Below are 6,873 nucleotides of genomic sequence, written 5' to 3'. Positions count from 1 at the left end.
GTGGATTTCCTCGGGATTCTCGGGAACCTCGGGGGCACGAACGACCTTTGGGACTCGAGCAAAGTGATCGGGGCTTCGGGGTAGTGCGGGAGCGGAAATCGAGGCAATATCGTGAGAGAAATGAGAGAGATGGGGTGTTTTTCCCGGAACCCTCGCACCTCTATTTATAGGGGTCTGAGAAGCCTCGGTACGCGGGGCGTACTCGTGCGTCATGCGTGACCGAGTCCTCGACTGCCTCGCGTCGGATGGGACGAGTCGGATAGCTCGCATAGGGGCGACGTGGATGAACCGAGACCAAGGCCCTCGCGTACGCAGGGCGTACGGGGTTACGCGGCGCGTAACTCGGATGAGTACGGTGACTCCCCCTTCGGATAATACCGGATTTTTGATTTAAATTTATATATAATTTATTTAATAAGCTTCAAAAATTCATATCTTCTTCATACGAACTCCGTTTTCGACGTTCTTTATAATCCCCGCGAAGGTGAGACCATACTCTACAATTTTCGTTTAGATTCCGTCGGCAAATTCCAAAATTATTTTTATTATTTATTTTTAAAAGGTCGCGGTAAGAAAATTTCTTTAAAAATTCATAATTCCTTTATCTGACGTCGGCTTTCGCCAGACTTTTTACCACTGAAATACCATTGATGAGACCTTCGATTCTCGTTTAGGTCATTCCGGCCAAAAGTCGCTCGATCTCTGATTCGAGTTTTTAGTCGTGTGCCATTAATCCGAACTTGAAAAATTCCTAACTTTCTTATACGAAGTCGGATTCGAGCGTTCTTTTTACGTACGATCATGGTTTAATGACATCTATCATAAAAGGTAATTTAATTAGTGATTTTTGAATATTTTATTTTCGAAGTAAATTTTATTACAACTAACGTGGTTACAATACTTGACTTTTTAGGTCGTTTACATGTAGTTGAAATATCGGGTTGTCACACCGTCTCAGTGGAATGGCCAGCTCACTCTACTGATTAAGAGTTTAGCAGAACGAAGTGGTGGTTCGGACGGTACCAGCAAGGGTTTTCTCACCATTCTTTATGGACTTTACAACGGAATCAATCTTGATTATGGTTCGATAATCTGGTCTCAGGTGGTGCAGAGCCTCAATACGTCAACGAGGCATTTTGAAGTCTCTTGTGGAAGATTTTGGACTCTGATTACACGAAAAGCTATCGATTCTTTAGAGATTCCAATTATGAAGGATGCTTTACTTTCTTTTATCGCCACTTTCCATTCAAAGAAGATTATTCTTTCGGATCCACTAAAGTTTTCTCACAATGGATCCATTCCTGAAACTATGTATCGATGTGTTGCAGAACAGAGCAATGTTATGGCTGAGTAGAGGACACTTCCTCCTAAAGGACCGAGAGTGCTTTCTCCAGAGCAGAAGGTTGCACTGGATGCGTTGGATAAACCCAACAACAGAGGGAAGCAGATTTCCAAGAAAGAACCAAAAGAGGAGTAAAAACCTAAATCCTCCAAGTCAAATAAATGCAAATCTGACAAAGGGGATTCTTCTCAACCAAAGAAAAAGAAGATAAAGAAGATGGCTCGCAGGACTAAGAGTCCCACTCCTCCAAGATCAAAACATGACGATGAGGAAAATAAGGAAGAAGAGGTTCATCATGACTCACCTAGAGAGCATACTCCTCCTCGTTTTCCTACTCCAACAGAATCTCCCAATCACAACCGAATTCCAACTCCACCCCCATCACCGAAACAAACCATTCCTCTTTCTGTTCCTATTGTTACTCCACCAGTCACAACTTAAGAAACAACATTACCACCTCCACCTCCCATTACTTTTGTTCTTGTTTCCACAATCCCTTTATCATCTCCAATCATTACAGAATCCACAACCACTGCCATTCTTGAACCCACAATGGAAGTCAACGTATCTGATACGGGGGCTACTACTGCAACGGAAACACCTGTCATCACCAAACCTCAATCACCAACCCTTTCAACTGATTCTGGTGCTACTCTTAGGGGACAAGATCAGGAATCTGACTCCATCTACTTCAATCCTTACAGGCTTCCAACTGATGATGATGATGATGCTGATGCTCATGTTACAAGTCAACATTTACAAGGCATTCATGACAAGTTAGATCAATTGCTCAAAGATAGCAAAGCTTATGGTGGTGTGGTTCTTAAAGCCTTTGTAGAGACTGCCATAGAGCAATATACCAAGGCCATTGACGAGTCTACTAAGGCAGTTGATGCATCTACATCTACATGAAAAAAGGCCACAACAGAGGTTACTGAGGTTGTTCATACAACTCAGATTTTCCTTGATTCGTTGAAAGATCATGTTGAAACCAATGTAGCTAAGGTACAATCCTCTGTGGACTCCTTTTCTAAGTCCCTTCACGATGGGAGCTCTAAGTTCGAAGCTGCATGCTCATCCCTTCAAAAAGAGACCACTTATTTCTTACAATCATTGGATTCTCATTTTGATGCTCTTCATGCTAATCTGGCAACCGAAAGTGCCTTGAAGGAGGATCTGACCAAGCACAAAGCCACCATTGATGTTCAACAGGTGCAGCTAGCCCAAGCTGAAAAAGAAATCTCTTAGTTGAAAACTCAACGGGCCATGTATAAAAGCTATGCAGGTGAAGTGAGGGATCTATTGACAAATTTACTTGAAGCTCATGATCCTATTTTGACTCTTACTATTCGCAATCATCTCAAATCCAAACTCCTTCCTACCCTTGCAATACTGAGCGAAATGAAGGGTGTTTCGGAGGGGTTTGTACCTCCAAAACAAGGGGGAGAGTAGTGCTCGTGTTGTTCAACCGAGAATGAATGTGAAAGTAGAAGGTGCTCAACCGAAAGTCACAACGGAATTGAAGGCTAATGTGGCTTCAGGTTCTGGTTCTAGAGTGAAGCTAATGGAGACCATTAATGAAAGTGACAGTGATACAGAAGAAACCATAGCTGAAGCTCTCAAACGAAAGAAAAGAGATAGAGAGTTAGATGAGACCATGAAAATTGCTAAGGAAGCTGATGAGAGGGAAAGGAGAAACAAAGAAGAAGAAGATGCCTTGAAATGCAAGAAGGCTTTGTTTCCCGAGTGGACAAGAGAGACACTTATCAATCAGGCGATTGAGTTTTCTTCTGTCTATTGGTTGGAACCAGTTACTTCGTTTGACTGTGATAACTCCAAGGACTCGCAGTTCAATATATCTATTAGCAAAAAAGATTTTACGTTTCATTGCTTTGAGGCAACTGCTGAGGTTCCTTTTCCTCATCCAAAGGTTGACAAAGAATTTATAGACTTCTAATTGAAGTATGGTCAACCGCAGTATCTAACTTGGAGTGCACAAAAGATTGTTTCAGTCAAGCTTCTTAAACCTTTGCCTGCTGGGAAGTTTGTGAACATAGAATTCAAGATCACTTGTGGTTCAGCAAACACGATGTCAATCATCTCTCTAGTAGATCTTCCCAATCTCAATCCACATGATTGGATTCTGATGTTCAACATTCTGCTTTATGGTCCTAAAGAATATGAGCCTATATTAGAACATTTGAAAAGAATGTTGGCCTCCTACATCCATGAAATTGCTACTATGGATCAGGAGGTAGCCAAGGTGATGAATAAGAAGCCGACTGTGAAGACTACACCGAAACTTGGTGATGTGAACAAGATGAAAATGGGACAGATAGATTCAACACATCTTACTGTCATGTTCACGAAGGGTGAGGCTCACAGGTTTCTACTTGTTCTAGTTGATAAACATCTCTTTTCAACAGACTTCTTGGAGCATATCATTAACATCATACATCGATGCAAGTAGAATTCAGAGGCTGATAAGAAAAATTTCACTCACATGCTTCGGTGGTACCTTACATTTCGCCATCATCTGTTAGCTATTATACCGAAGTTGTTCAAGACTGTGAAGAAGACTACTATTAAAAGATAATGAATTTTCGGCTCCAAAGACGCGAAGGGGGAGATTGTTGAATCCATTTGTGTTGCCTCTTGGGCCATAAGTTTGGTACCCGGATTGGGCCTGTCCATCCGTGGTTATCTAGATTAGCTAATAGGGTTTTGATATAAATATGCATGCATGTATGCATAATATAAAAGGGTCATTCATTACAATTATCTTTGTAACCCTAAACTCCTTTACAGTTGAAGTTCTTCGTCGAGCTCATCTCAGGTGTTGAAGTTATAATCATTCGACATATTCAGTACAATTCTCGTGTTCTTTATTACGTTCTTATTTATTAACTTGTTTAGAATCATTCAATCCTAAAAGAACTTAGTTCTAACACGTATATATGAAGAATGCCGAAATCCGAGTTATAACGAAGAAGTTATGACCCGTCGAAGTTTTGCGACAGAACCGACAATGCTAAATGACGTAAAAAGTGAAATTTACTTTAGAGCAATATCTAGCCTTAGTGATCTAAACGAAAGTCGTAGGGTTCTTTAAACCAAAATCGTGCATAAAAAGAATGCCCAAATCTGACTTCATATGAGGAAATAATGATTTTCCGAAGTTTCAGCTTAGCAGTATGCAACCCGAATACTTGATTCGAGATCGAATGATTGTTGGTTGAAACAATCTAAATGAGAATCGAAGATCTCTTCGATAGTAGTGAAAAAAAAAGACAGATGAAAACGGAGTTCAGATGAAGGAGCTATGAATTTCGAACGGAGTTTACCCATCCCGGCCTACTAAAAATAATATATTAAAATTAAAGTCAAAATTAGCCAATGAAGTCTAAATGAGAGTTGTAGAGCATAATCTCACCTACGCATGGATATAAAGAACGTCAAAAACAGAGCTCGTATGCGAAAGATATAAATTTTTGAAGTTCGGGGCACGAAAACCGAGCCAGTGTCAGGACTCACGACGTGAGACGGTGCTCACGACATGAGCAGGCCGATTTGACCTTTCAAAGCTGCAGAAACAAGTGGACGAATGACGAACGCGGTGACCTATCGGGCTCACGGCGTGAGCTTTAGAAACTCACAACGTGAGGAATGAAAATCAGCCCTATAAATAGAATTCAAGGGGCAGCCGATTTTGGTTGCTCCATCTCTTTTCTCCCACTCCCAATACTCTCTCTAAGCCCTATTTTAACCCCCAAAGCCCCGGTGATCATCCCGATACCCGAAGTGAGTCTTGAAGCCCGAAGATCTCGAGAATAAAAGAGTTTCCGAGCCAAAGCTCTGCCCGCGAGAAGCCCGGTGTGCGAAGTGATCCCAGTTTCACCGAAGAATACTACTGTTAGAACCGTAGTGTTGTCCGATCATCTTCTGATCAAGTGGGTGTGTAGTTGTTTTCTTCTAACGCATAATTATGAAGTATTTTATATAAAATACGTGTTATGTGTATATTTTGTTGTTATATGTGTGAATGTATATTCCCTTTCTTCTATCTCATAGATCTGATTTATTCTCTATGAATTACGTATTATGTGTGTGTGCCTCATCTGTTATGTGGAAAATGTATTGATTGAACATGCTATACTAGGTTTTAAACCATGTATAAAAATATATATTTTTATCTACTAATATGTTGGGTAGAACATAGGTAGATAGTTGATGTGTGATAAACATATGAGAGTCCTCGATGTTATTGATCTAGACCTAGTCATCTAGTGGAGTATGGATGATGACCACGGACTCTTTCTAGACAGTCCAGTGGAACGCTAGCAGGTTCATAACCTATAGCTGTTGTGAAGGATGTGTTCACCGGTGTACTCTATCCCCCTCATGGTTGCCTTTAGGATATCTATTGTTGAGGAAACCCCTTAGTAGTAATGTCTGTCCCGATGAAAATCCTATATTAGGTCCCTTGAGATAGATGTTGTTTTAGGGACATAAAGTGAGGATAATGGGAATGGGTAATCGGGTTATTGTTGGTTGGTGAAATTAAATATAATTATTTATTGTGGGTTGAAAACCATATCTGCTCACCAGGCTCCCAAGCCTGACCCACTCAATTTATTTGTATTACAGGTAGTGGTGCGAGGGCATAAGATGGATGAATCACGAAGTTGTTTTTTTTACAAGTCTGTGTATGTATATTTGTTGAATGACTTGTAATGTTATCGTTTATGCTTTATGGTCTGTATCGGAACATGACATCCCGAGTTTTGATTATATAATGAAAATGCATCTCTTGATGAAATGCTTTGATAAATGTTATTTTATCATATTTTGTTTTTGGGAACAAATTCCGCAACTCTTTTAAATCAAAAGGATTTACTCTGAAATTATTTTAAAAAGTATAAATGAAATCGGTCTTTTCTGGCCGTGATTTTGGGGATGTCACAGTTGGTATCAGAGCATTAGTTTAAGCAAGCTAGGAATTTGTAGGATTTCTAGACTTAGACTTAGAATGCTAAGTGAAGGTTGTTAGATGTGTGCCTGTTATATTTCAGACACGAGCACTATTTTATTTTAGGAAAGTTGCCTAAAATGTTTTTATGTGCTAAATATTATATGTTACCATATATGATATTGTTTGTTCGGATCTATGGTCTGTTGCCGACCGGATCTGGAAACCTTATACGTGTAGGATTCTAAGCGTACGTCTACGGTATTAGAATTAACATGTAAACGTTTTGGAGTAATAAGGATGATTTAATTATCTATCATGGATGAGGATCTAATTTCACCTTATTCGGTGTTCAGATAAAAAATGGTGAGAACAAGGAGTGGCGTTAGAAACGCGGATGAAAACAGGAATCAACCGCCACTGATTGAGCAAATACATGTTGTAGCAGTAGCACGAGAACCAATAACAATGGTTGGGGTGCAAGCCATGATTCGGGCTATGTTAGCTGACCAAAGGGAAGAAATGCGACAGATGTTGCATAATAATAGGGATGAACCTATCA

The sequence above is a fragment of the Lactuca saligna genome, chromosome 8 (genome assembly GCF_052625555.1).
Source record: "Lactuca saligna cultivar CGN05327 chromosome 8, ASM5262555v1, whole genome shotgun sequence".
In the NCBI taxonomy this organism is placed as follows: Eukaryota; Viridiplantae; Streptophyta; class Magnoliopsida; order Asterales; family Asteraceae; genus Lactuca; species Lactuca saligna.
This window is presented reverse-complemented; position numbering follows the sequence as displayed.